Raw genomic sequence first — 12221 nt, 5'->3', positions numbered from 1 at the left:
ATAGCTTAATATTTATTCTTTTCTTAGAGGGTAATATGTGTGATTATGACTCCTATAGCCATGTTGAAACCTAAATACACACATATATGTGTATATACAGAAAAAATATATATACATATGTGTATACATATTGAACAATGTATGTATACATGTATTTGTATTATATATGCATATACATATCATATATGTGCTTATATATACTCATACTAATATAAGATATATATTTAAATTATGAAAATGTGTATAGGCATTCCAATAATGCCCACAGTATATTTATAATTTGTAGTGTCCTTTATGCCTATAGTGTGATACACTTTCCTTAAAACATTAACTTTTCATATTGGTTCACTGTAGACCATTTGGGGGGTATATGCAAGTACAAAGAAGAAAATAAAAATCACAGACAAATTGCATAATAACAATATGTAACAGAAACTACTATTTGTTGCTGTTTTTACATAGGTTTATTTTTATTTTGGTTGTTCCCAATCTATTATTCTCTGAGTGTAAGGTGGTATATCGTTATGTGAAACAAATTGTGGCATAATTGGTCCATTTATTTTGATATTTTAAGACAATGCACTTTTTTATTGTTGTTCAACAAATATCCTTCTCTGAAGTACATGCCCATTCACCACCTACCATCCGGTAATCCATCCATCCATCCATCCATCCATCCATCCATCCATCCACCCATCGTCATCAATCTATACATCCATTCATCCATCTTTCCCGTATATACTTACAGAACTTCAAGTAATTTCTCAATTTCCTTTAGGATTTTGTTCCATATAGATCTTTCTGTCTAATCAATCACCTGCATTATCCATTTATCTAAACTCCATTTTGATAATGTACTAATATGGTAGTGATATGTTTTCTTGATATTTATTTTTCCCATTATCTGTCACCTCCAGTACTTTAGCAACTCATCTGAATGGCTAGGATTATGATGTTACTATTCAACTGCTTTAACCTGTTACTCAGAGTTTTTTCTTTCTGGATACCATATATAGTTCATCCTCTCATGTCTTCATGTCAGTTCATATCTGTCAAAATATTTCTATCTTTGTATCCATCTTTGACTCCCTTTTACAACCCCTTCCTCCCATATGACCTTGGTACAACAGTCAATCATTTCAACTACATTTTTATCTCATATCTTCAGTTTATTATCAACTTTGTCCTCCTCCAAGTCCAGGTCAACACAAACACATTTCTCCCTTTTCTTGCTGGTGCTGAAGGAAATCTTGGGATTTCGCTGATTGATAAAAACGTACAGTTTTCAACCTCAGCTGAACTTTTAAAGCTGTGTTTAAATAGCAAGTCACTCCCTTTCCATTCCTTTATAATATTTTATCATTTGTTTAAACTACCAATTTGTCTTTAGACCCTCTTCGTTTTGTTTGATTTTAATCCTCACCAGATAATATTTTTTTCCATTGATTTTAAAGTGGGAGGGAGAGAGAGAAACATCAATGTGAGAGAGACACACTGATTGGTTGCCTCCCACATGTGCCCAGACTGGGGCCAGGGTTCAAACCTGCAAGCCTTGGGTTTGATTCCCAGTCAAGGGCACATACCTGGCTTTCAGGTTTGATCCCTGGCCCCAGTCTGGACACACACACACACACACACACACACACACACACACATCTACCTTTGTTGACTCCAAAGACTACTGTCTCAAAGAGGAAACTTGACATAAAAAGATTGCCTTTATATACACCCTGCAGTTTGTAGGCCATGCTCTAACCACTGAGAAACACTGGCTAGGGCTGTCACGCCTTCTTTTAGTGGGAAACCTGCCTGCTACTTTCATAAAGAAAAAGAAGGTCATGGGTGATGGTCTGTATGGTGGAAAAATAAGGATTTTGGATTTTGCAAAATTAGAATTCTGGCTCCACTAACTACCACCTGTGTGACTTTGGCCAGGTGACTTAGTCCTTCTAAACTTTCATTTTGTTATTTGAAAACCATACGTCACAGGATTTGTCAGAAAAACTAAATGGCATGATGTGTTCAAAGTGCTCAGAACACAGTAGACCCTCAATTGTAGCTATTACTGTTTTTATTAGGTAGCAGTGCTCTCAACTTCCTTTTCCATTTAGTTCCAAGTTTATTTATATCTTTTTCCTTTCTTACTCCTCCCCTATTGGTTTGGAAAAAGATGGACCAACTCCTCTCAAGACTAGTTTCTGGAGACTGAATCCTGCATCCTGGACCATTGCTCCATCAAATATTCTCTCTCTGTCTTGCATCTTCAGTTTGGGTGACCGTACATCTTTCTCATGTGAACACCCATTGTCTCTCAAGTTCTTCCTTCTCAATGGTGCTTTTTGAAAATAAGTCTATTCATAGATGCTCCACGGCATCTCCTTAACCTTTTTTTCTGAAACTGTTTATAGAAGTTCCCAATGATTCCTGACAACTTCAGTTGGAACTGGGCCTCAGTTTTCAGCCAAGCTCCAATACTGCATCCTTAAGAATACAAGGAGAGCACTGCCCTTCCTGTGCTTCCATTGGATTCTGTTTCTGTTCACCTGATGGCACTATCATGTTGTGTCGTTATTGGGGCTGTCTCATCTGTGAGAGGGTGAATATCCTGAAAAGAGGAACTAGGCCTTATTCCTAATGGCCAAATTAAAGGACACACACACACACACACACACACACACACACACACACCTACCTTTGTTGACTCCAAAGACTATTGTCTCAAAGAGGAAACTTGACATAAAAACATTGCCTTTATATATACCCTGCAGTTTGTAAATGCTAAGAATGGGCATCTTTTCCTGTTTATGGAGTGTTACCAGAACATTTCTGACATTGCCATCAGCTAGTCAGCAAATATTTATTTAGTGTCACTGCTAGATGCTGTCATGAGTAATGGGAATTCAGTTCTGAATAAGACCTAAGATAGACAGAGTTTTTGTCCTTTGGGGCTGGATGAAGATTCAAGGACTTGAATTCTGTACATCTATTCCTCCCCATATCACATTAAACACTTAAATTATACAGCTTCACAATTAGGGGGAGGGAGTTATACTGGAAATCTCTATAATTTTTGTCTTGGGTAGAAAATATATTTCTCTCCAAACTCATCTGGAGTTAGAGATTGATTCAGTGAATTCAGTTTAAGGTTTAGTAGGTATTTTTTACTTCCACATAAAATTATTCCATAATATGATAATATGTTTACATGTTATTTAAATATCGAGTATTGTGAACTTAGTTAAGCCCCTGAGTATAGATGGTATAGGTCTAGAAGGAGTCATGAGCACTGGGAAAACATATCCAGGTTGGAAAATTTTACTTTTTTTAAGGTCCTCTATTTATAATAAAGTATGGGGTGTGGGGGGGAAATCTCCACTTTGAAAGGATCAGCTTTAAAAATAGTCTATCATTGCTTCAAATCTCAATGTGTGATTTTTCTATTCTGAGGTTTTTATTCTGAGATTCCTGGATATATATAATTTCATAACTTATGTGTATAATTTTATAACTTGGTAGCCTGCTATTTATTGAACAAGTGATACATTGGAAATATCCTTATCAAATCATTATGTAACTTCTGAAAAGCTGTACCCTACTTTGAAAATATTTGAGGTGATATAATGCATTATTGGTACAAGATGATATTGCACAGTTTGCTTTAAAATTGGTGCTGTTATTGGAGTATAAAACATTAATCATTGCCACCAGGTTTTTTAATTAATAGGATCAGAAAAGAAATATAATGTGATTATTTCAACCAAAGTGCTGGAAGAACTGAAGCCACCTGTTGGCATCTTCCAGTTGACATCTTTGAATGAGTGTCAGTATTTTCAGGTCTTTGTGTGTTTGAACTAAACTGTGACCATCTTACCCTCTTTCCTATGTTGGCCACAGTTGGATACTGTCTCATCCTCTTTTTGTTTTGTGGCTCCACTTTTTCAGCAATTTGGGAAAGCAAAGGTTTATGAGACTTTGGTTGTTGGGAACCTGGGGATGATGACAGAGGGAACTGTCTTTCCACTTCTGATTGCACAGCAGTTGGAACAATGTCTGACACCTTGTAAATGCTCAACAGATATTTGCTGTGAGCCTGAATGGAGGGGAATGATTGCTTTTTTAAGTCTATGTGACCCTGCAGTCTGCAGTCAAGGTGCCTTTCCCCTTTAAAGGACCCCCTTCTCCATTCTCTGGCTTCTGCGAAAGATAGAAGGTAACTCTTCCATGACCCCAGAGAGATTGTCTGAAGCTCTGAGAAATGACACTTAGAGAAGCTATGGCTTTTATAAACTTTATGTTCAACCTTCTTAAACCAACTCCTTATCTAGCTGGCCTGACCCCTTGTTCTTTCCCTGCATTTTAATAGCAGCCAATGCTGTAAAGTAAAGGAGTGGCTCTGTAACTCATTTCATGTTAGGTTTGGATCAGCAGGTAGGGGAAGAAGGTGCTTTCCCAAACTGGGGTTTCCTGGATCCTCTTGAAATCAGTCCAGTGAGTTATACCGCCACATCCTCTGCCATCTGGTTAGGCAGGTCCTAAAACTGAATATTGTTTGATGCTGGACGCGGGCAATTCCCCCATTGGCATAGATTGGAATCTTCCTTATGTCTTAAAGTTATAAAAGAGATTATGATGAAGAATTTTTAAATTACTTGGACAGAGTTCATTTTCTTTCTCACTGAAAGCCCTCTGCCTCCATTACCATACCCATACCCATACCCTCACACACTCATGCTCACACAGGCACACGCTTCTTATGTCCATCACACATCAACACTTCATTCTGTCTCCCTGCTGAGCCTATTCAGCTATCTGGGCAAGGGTCCAGGTTGGAAACGCACCCCCTATCCAGGCACTCTCAGTTTATTGAATCTGCACAGCATTTATCAGGATTCTAAGACCAGGGACTGTTTGTCTGTGATAGCGAATGCCAGCCATAAACCCAGAAAAGGCTGGGAAATATCCTCTTCACGTAGCTGTCTTGTAGAGAATAATTTGCCCCAGACGTTTTCATCTTTGAAGGAATGTAGATTTATAGGCTTGATACCTTAATCAGGGTGAACTTTTGTTAATGTTTCATTGGCTAGGATCTATATGGTCGTGCCATGGACCCAATGGTGATATTAGCAATAAAGACAATATTATTAATATCACTACATCAATATAAGAAGAGTTATAGAGTTAACATTTGTAAGGGGGAAAAAAAAGAAGGAAAAATCCCAGGCTAACAGTTGCCTTTTCTGCCATCAACTCACTCGTTGGCAATATTTTATGCACTCATATAGTTTATATACCAGGACCAGTATTTGGCAAGAGCAATTAAAGACACACAAAACAACCAGTTGCTTTTTTACCATTTTTCTTGCTTTTCATTTCCCCTTCCTCCTTCTTCTGATGAAATTTTATTATTTCTTTGAAACTGTGAATCAGCCTCCAGCGCAGGGCTGTGTCCTTTCAGAGCCAGAGTGCAGTATTTGAACTTTGCTATCACATAACACTTTCCGAGGCTGCTTGTCTGAAATGACTTAATTTGCACTGCAGGACCAGCCCTGAACCCACAAATACCCCAAAAAGCCACAGTGAGCCAGGGCAGCAGACCTATTACTAATTTTTTATTAAAATCCCTGAGGCATCCAACACAGAGCCCCAAAGCAGCTTTAATAATAGACAACATACAGCACATTTTTCTTGTATTGCCATGTAATCAAATCTGAGGCTGCTGTTCACTTTCTTTGTTTTACCTAGAGGACCAGCTTCCAATTTAGTTGTGGCCTACTCTAAACTGATTTTTCATTGTAATTAATGCCTACTTTGGCCTCAGCCACTTATTCGACTTTCCATTAGAGGTTTGCAGCCTTCCACCGAGTATTTTACTAAGTTACCCTCACAGACCTGCTATAGCTGCAATTTTGTTAAAGTCTTATTTTATTATTTTTTTTTTGCAAAAATTGTTTAAAATTGCTTAGCTAAATGGTCTTAATTTCTTTCTTCTTCCTTCTCTTTAGGAAGGAAGCTGCACCTATTAAAATATTTAGGCAAAGGTCCAAGTTGGGGGAAAATAGGCACACACACACACACACACACACACACACACATATACCCTACTCACCCCTTTTGGTGCCCCCAACAACCCAGCCTTTAAGTGATTTCAGAAAGGCTGGTGGAACTTACTTAGATCCAGGGTCGGCTGCAGCTAATTTTCTGTCTGTGTTTGGTGCTGTCCATTTCCTCTGAAATAGTACCTGAGGTTTAAGGGACCTCAGCAGAGGATGTTAGGGGATCCCTGCAAACATTCAGGAGGCAGCCTTCCCATCACTAACCTTAAAAAAAGATTATGGCAGCAGGCCCAGGGTCAGATTGAATAGATGGAAAAGTATATGCTATGCCTTTGCTGCTCTCTCAACCTATCTCTGTTGGCTAGGCTGACATTTTCAGTGACTTTTTTAGAGCCTTGTTTAGATTGTCTTCTTAGAAAATTCTGGATCTCTTTGCTAAATCACAAAGAACAACTATCAGAAATTGGTGTCCCCCGATGTGGTTTTGAAGAGGATCCAGTGAATTAGAGAGGTCCATTAACACATCGTCGATAACATGTAGCTTCTACTGAAAGCAGCTTCATGGAGTAAATTTCTTAAAAGTCTTGGCTAAGGATACTCTGGAAAAAAACTATGAGGTCTTTGTGCAGTTTTTTTACTTTTGCATTTTAAACATTAGTAGTTTACCCTATAGATGGAAGAAGAAAAAATCCTACTTTTTTTGAGCATAAGCAATGGATTTCCTTATCTTAGCTGATACATGTTACAAAAATGCTGCTAGCCATTGGGTATAAGAATTCCCTTTAGAATCTTTAGTAGTCATTTCTCCTTGGATGGCATTTTGCACTGTGGTATAATGCTGTCGGCCTTTTAAGTAGCATTTACAGACTCTTTTGATCACATCTGTGATGCCAGTTGTTGAAAGTGAAAAGTACACGAAGTCTTGATGGAACCCGGTATCTATGTTGTGGCTAACTGTCAACAACTGGGTAATGTTTTATGAGAAAGAACACATTTTAGGTTGGGGAAGGTGAGATGCAGGTCTGTTTCCCAGACCCATTGCTGTTTATTGAACAAATAAGGCCTGCGGGTCCCCATTAGGGGGTGTGGCCTCATTGAATTTATGGCAGGTTCTCTTCTCTTCCTCCAGTTAGGATCCTCAGGCATCAAAAGATAAACAGAAGCACTTATATAAAGCACTTAATCATTTGTACTTTTTAACACAGAAACATGGTCCCATTGGTTACCATTTACATGAGAAGTGAGACAAAGAGACTGATTTGTGTGCAGGGCTTAAGACATTTGGTATGTGCTTATACTCACACCTCATGAATCTTATATTTGCATTCATACATACGATCATCTAAAATTTAAATACAGAGCGACTCTAACAAGGGAAAGGATTTGTAGTTCATCAGGTGATAGGTTTTTCTTCTAAAGTGGAGGAATCTTATTTCAAGTTAATAATCTGGGTAGAATATGTTGTAATTACTGATGACCAAAGAGGAATCTCCACCAAGATTGAGAATCACATTTCTAAAAGTTCGGCTAAGAAAAACTGTATCACAGTGTTAATTTTTCTCCTCTATTTTTCCCAATCTCTTCCCCTTGGCATATATAACCAATATTATCTATCCTGCCTGCTCTCTGAATGTGATAGCCCAGCCATACCTTTACTCATCACCAGCTTCCCCTCCCACCTGCCATTAACACCCTGCCACCCCCTCTTCCTGCCACAAAACACTCCTCCATCCATTGTACATCAAATGGCTTCTATTTTAAAGAACTTCCTGGCAGTGCATGTCACGGACTGCCTAGTGCCAGTCTGACAAATAAAGACAGCCCTCCTCTTTCCTTTAGAAACATCAGGTTGATTTATTCTATCCTTATTTTCAAGTTAAAACATGAAGCTTGACTCTCTGGCTTTTGAGTCCTTCAGAAGAATGTTTGGAGATTCCTCTTAGTAGGTTTTCCCAAAGTGTGTGTGTGTGTGTGTGTGTGTGTGTGTGTGTGTGTGTGTGTGTGTGTAAGATGAAGGATGGAAGAACATTCTATTTGGGTCATTGACAGATATTAGAATTTTTTAAAACAAATAGAACAATTGTGAATCTTACCAGCTGCCCAACTGAACCATCCTTTAGCAGCTTCTAAATGGAATCAGATGGAATCAGCACAAATGCATTTGTGTTTTCAATGTGAGTGGGGTATTTTCTTGTCTTTCTTTCACAAGACAAGATGCTAAGCATTAGACAGGGGTTGGGCCACTGTGGCTGGCCTGGGCCACATGGCATGAATGCTGGGCTGTTCAGAGCCCTTTCACAATACTGAATACAACTGCAAAGGCTCTTTCTGAGTTCACTGGAATGACGTGGTGCCACAAAATATTTGTGCGAAGGGGACTGTAGACATAATCTAACTCAACATCCTCACTTTGCAAATGGGGAAAATGAGACCCAGAGAAATTAATAAAATTCCCAAGATCTCATAAGCAGCCCATGAGTCAACTGAGAATGAAACCCAGCTTCTTATAGAATATTCTCTCCCTCAATTTGCACAAGTAATTCCTAAGCTTCTCATAAAAGTCCAAGTCTACGTGAGAGACAGAAATATTGAATTTTGGAAAAGCAGTTTGAGGTACCACTAAATTTGCACATACAGTGAAAACCCAGTCTGAATCTCCAAAAAATGTTCCTGCCAGAGCAGCCGCTTGAAAGAGACCAGTCATTTAACACTGGAGCTCGGTGCATTGGAGAACATGCCACCAGCGGTCAAATGTGTTTGTCTAGTCCCGGCTAAAGGATTTATTATCTGGTCTTTTGAAATATTAATGGGCTTTGAAGTCATCTGGAAAATGACTTGAAATGCATATCTCCAGGCCCCTGCTCCTAAATAGGTACTCCATAGGTCTGACATGATGCCAGGTTAGCTGCATTTTATTGGCAATAGGTTCTGTGTGTTACTCCATGCTTTACACTATTCTCTGTTATCTTAACCAGACAGACACATTACTGCCTTACAAAACTTTGAGTCAAACATGGGTCTCCCTCTGTGTATGTGTGTTTGTGGGAGCATGGAAAGTAACTAACAAACACATCATCAGTAAATAACTTAAATTCAGACTGCTAAATAAGATGAAAATTAAGATAGAATAAATGGATACACAGTTGTGCTGGACTACAATTGCTAGTATAGACAAGATATGGCTTTTCAAAGACTCAAATATGGAGGAAGACCCTCATACTGAGAGATGTGAGGGAAGAAACTTCCAAGCAGACAGAAAAGCTCATGCAAGACCTCAAGGTAGGAACATCCATCACATAAATGAGGGCCACAAAGAAGGCTGTGGTGGGCAGAGAGTGGAAGAGGGAAGAACAACAGCAGGTGAGGTCTGGAGGTAGACAGGGACATGACCAGTGGCCCGTGGTGAGGACTGTGAAACCTACGTGTGGATTTCTATTTGAATGGACAACTACTAAGCAGGGGAATGGTATTATCCAATTTATGCTATAAAAAGAGGCATTTGAACAAGAGGCTCCGCTGATTCTGATGTAGGGGATCCTTAGATGCACACTTTGAAATCCTCAACTACTCTCTGATCTTCAGTGGTGGTTCACTTTCTGGGTTTCAGTTTTCTTATTTATAAAATTTAATTCCTGCCCATCCTTATTTCACAGGATTGTAAAAATCAAGTGTTCCCTTGGGAATATTATGCAAACATAAATATTTTTAAAATAGAGTGATTCATTTGTTTTTTACTCTTGTCTTGACAGCCAAACTGGAGGACAACTGACTGGGAGGTAATTCAGATTTTGGCCACTTGGTTGGGAAAGTCATAAGCGGCAGAACACCCACTTGTAACCAACTTATTTTTCTTCTTTCCAGTATTCATTGTAAGTGGATTTCCCCTTTGTGTATGTGTATGTTTGAGACAGATGGCAACTTTACAGCATGATGTTAGAAGAAAAAGTGTTTGGAAAGGGGAGAAGGAAGGCAAACAAGAAAAGCAAGTCTTGAATAAGCAGTTTTTCTTAAAAGGAATACATTCTGGGACAGTTTATTTTTGTGATCTGCCTGGAATTTGGGGACAATGTGCTAGAATTTTCTTTTTGCCTTCTGCTGGCAAGCTGCCCCCAAAAAAGGTGGGGATTTGGAAGAGAGACGCAGTGTTTCTATTAAAATAAGGCTTTATTGAAAGCAGGACCAGCGGCTAAAGTTAGTCCTTGGCTTTTTTAAGACGATGGCTGGGTCTGATTGAACACTGAAGTGGAGAATGGAAACTGTTATCCAGCCGGGGCGGCACTTGGCCTCAGATATCTAAGTGCATTCAAACCATTTTAGCCAAGCAGCGGGCTGGTTTTGGAAGAGAATATGAGTTATTTGGATAATTTCCTTAATTTCTCACTTTATTTCTGAGGCCAGTATGGTCTATATTTGAGCTGAGGATGAGTTTCATGTATGACTTTTTTCCAGACATACTTTTTAGTTGTGTTTCTTCCATTCAGTCTGGGGTTGTTACTGCCAGTGCTATGGGAAAAGCTCCCTATGGATTAGGGGTCACCCTGGGCTCTGGTCACAGCGGGCTCTTTCCCCCCATTGCCGCCATCCCCCAGGTGTGCAGGGCTTGCTTCTAAGGCAAGTTCTGGTTTTTATAGGATACAAAGACGGTTGCTTCTCTGCCACAATCAATAATTGGTATTTTTAAAGTTTCTACTTGAATCAGCCTTGAAACTTGGGAGTCATGGTCTGTTCCTCGTTTTCTCTATGTTTTCATCTCTGGCTGCAGTTTTATCGATTCTTCCGTTAACACACACTTTCCAGATAACTGTGGTATTCATTAATATTTATTGGGGCTTACGATATGTAAGTTGCTATTTTAAGTTGATGAGTTAATCCCAATTAATTCTCATGATAACTTTATGAGGTTGATACAATCGCTTCACCATTTTACAGTTGAGGAAACTTAGAATATGAGATGCTAGGGCACACATTTCAGATCACAGAGCTATTAAAAGTAAAGGCTTGACCCAATTAGTTACTGCAGTCCACAAATGATGATGATGTGAGTTCTATGGGCTAGGAATTTTCTAGACACTGGGAATTCATTTGAGAACAGGATAAGGGGAGAAACTATGAATTAAACCATGAAACTTTACTGAGAGGCATTAAGCAATTAATGTAAAGATATAACTTGCTCATAGATGCAAAAGCTGATTATTATAAAGATGTCAATTTTCTAAAATTATTTTTATTAATTTAGTGCAGTTTCAAGAAGGATAATATTTGATTTAATGTAACAAAAAGAATCATAATTTATTTGGGAAATAAAAAACAGTCAGAAATATACGATCTTATATAATAAAAGCCTAATATTCAAATCGACCAAACGGGGAACAACTGGTCAGCAGAGGGCGAGGTGGGTGAGCAGGCAGCGCCAGGCCAGCCAAGGCAGGTGCCAGAGGGCAGAGGGAGGGGACCACAATCAGGGGGCGGCGGCTGGTGGTGGTGGGGCAATGGGGGGCGGAGCCGTTCACTCACTGGCATCCCCCCATCGGCCCTTAGGTCACCTTTCACAGAGGACATCCCCCGAGGGCTTCTGGACTGCTAGAGGGCAAGAATTTTCATGCACTGTGTCTCTAGCATGTTTCATAAAGGAGAAGTAAAGGGATGAGAATTATCTATTTGACAGTGAAACCTACAAAACTAAAACAATCACAATAGTTTAGCCGAAGATACATAAAGTAAAGGAGATGGCCATGAGCCAGACTCCAATGTATGAGAATGCAGGATGTGGTAGATATAATATCGCACATCTCCAGAGAAGGAAATGGATGATCAATAAATTGTATGAGGAAAATCGCTTTACAATTTGGAAATATAAACCTACAACACTGACTCTCCCCTTGCACTAAAATAATTTAGTAATAGTTTAAAGAGATAAAAGATACAAATCCGTTAAAAAATACACAAGTAGATATCTTTCATGGGAAAGGCGTTTGTAAGTATAAAAACAATTATAGAAGTAAAAAATATGTCAAAAACAGATTAAAGGACAAATGACATACTGAGGTAAAATTTTACAATAATTATGCAAGACAAAAAGCACTGTTACTATAAAATAAGCTCCTACAAATGGATGAGAAAAAAACAGCATGGATGTAGATATTGATATAGATATATATAGAAAATGAG

This window comes from Cnephaeus nilssonii, assembly GCF_951640355.1.
Source record: "Cnephaeus nilssonii genome assembly, chromosome: 15".
NCBI lineage: Eukaryota > Metazoa > Chordata > Mammalia > Chiroptera > Vespertilionidae > Cnephaeus > Cnephaeus nilssonii.
The sequence above is the reverse complement of the archived record's forward strand: the minus strand, read 5'-3'. Positions refer to the sequence as shown.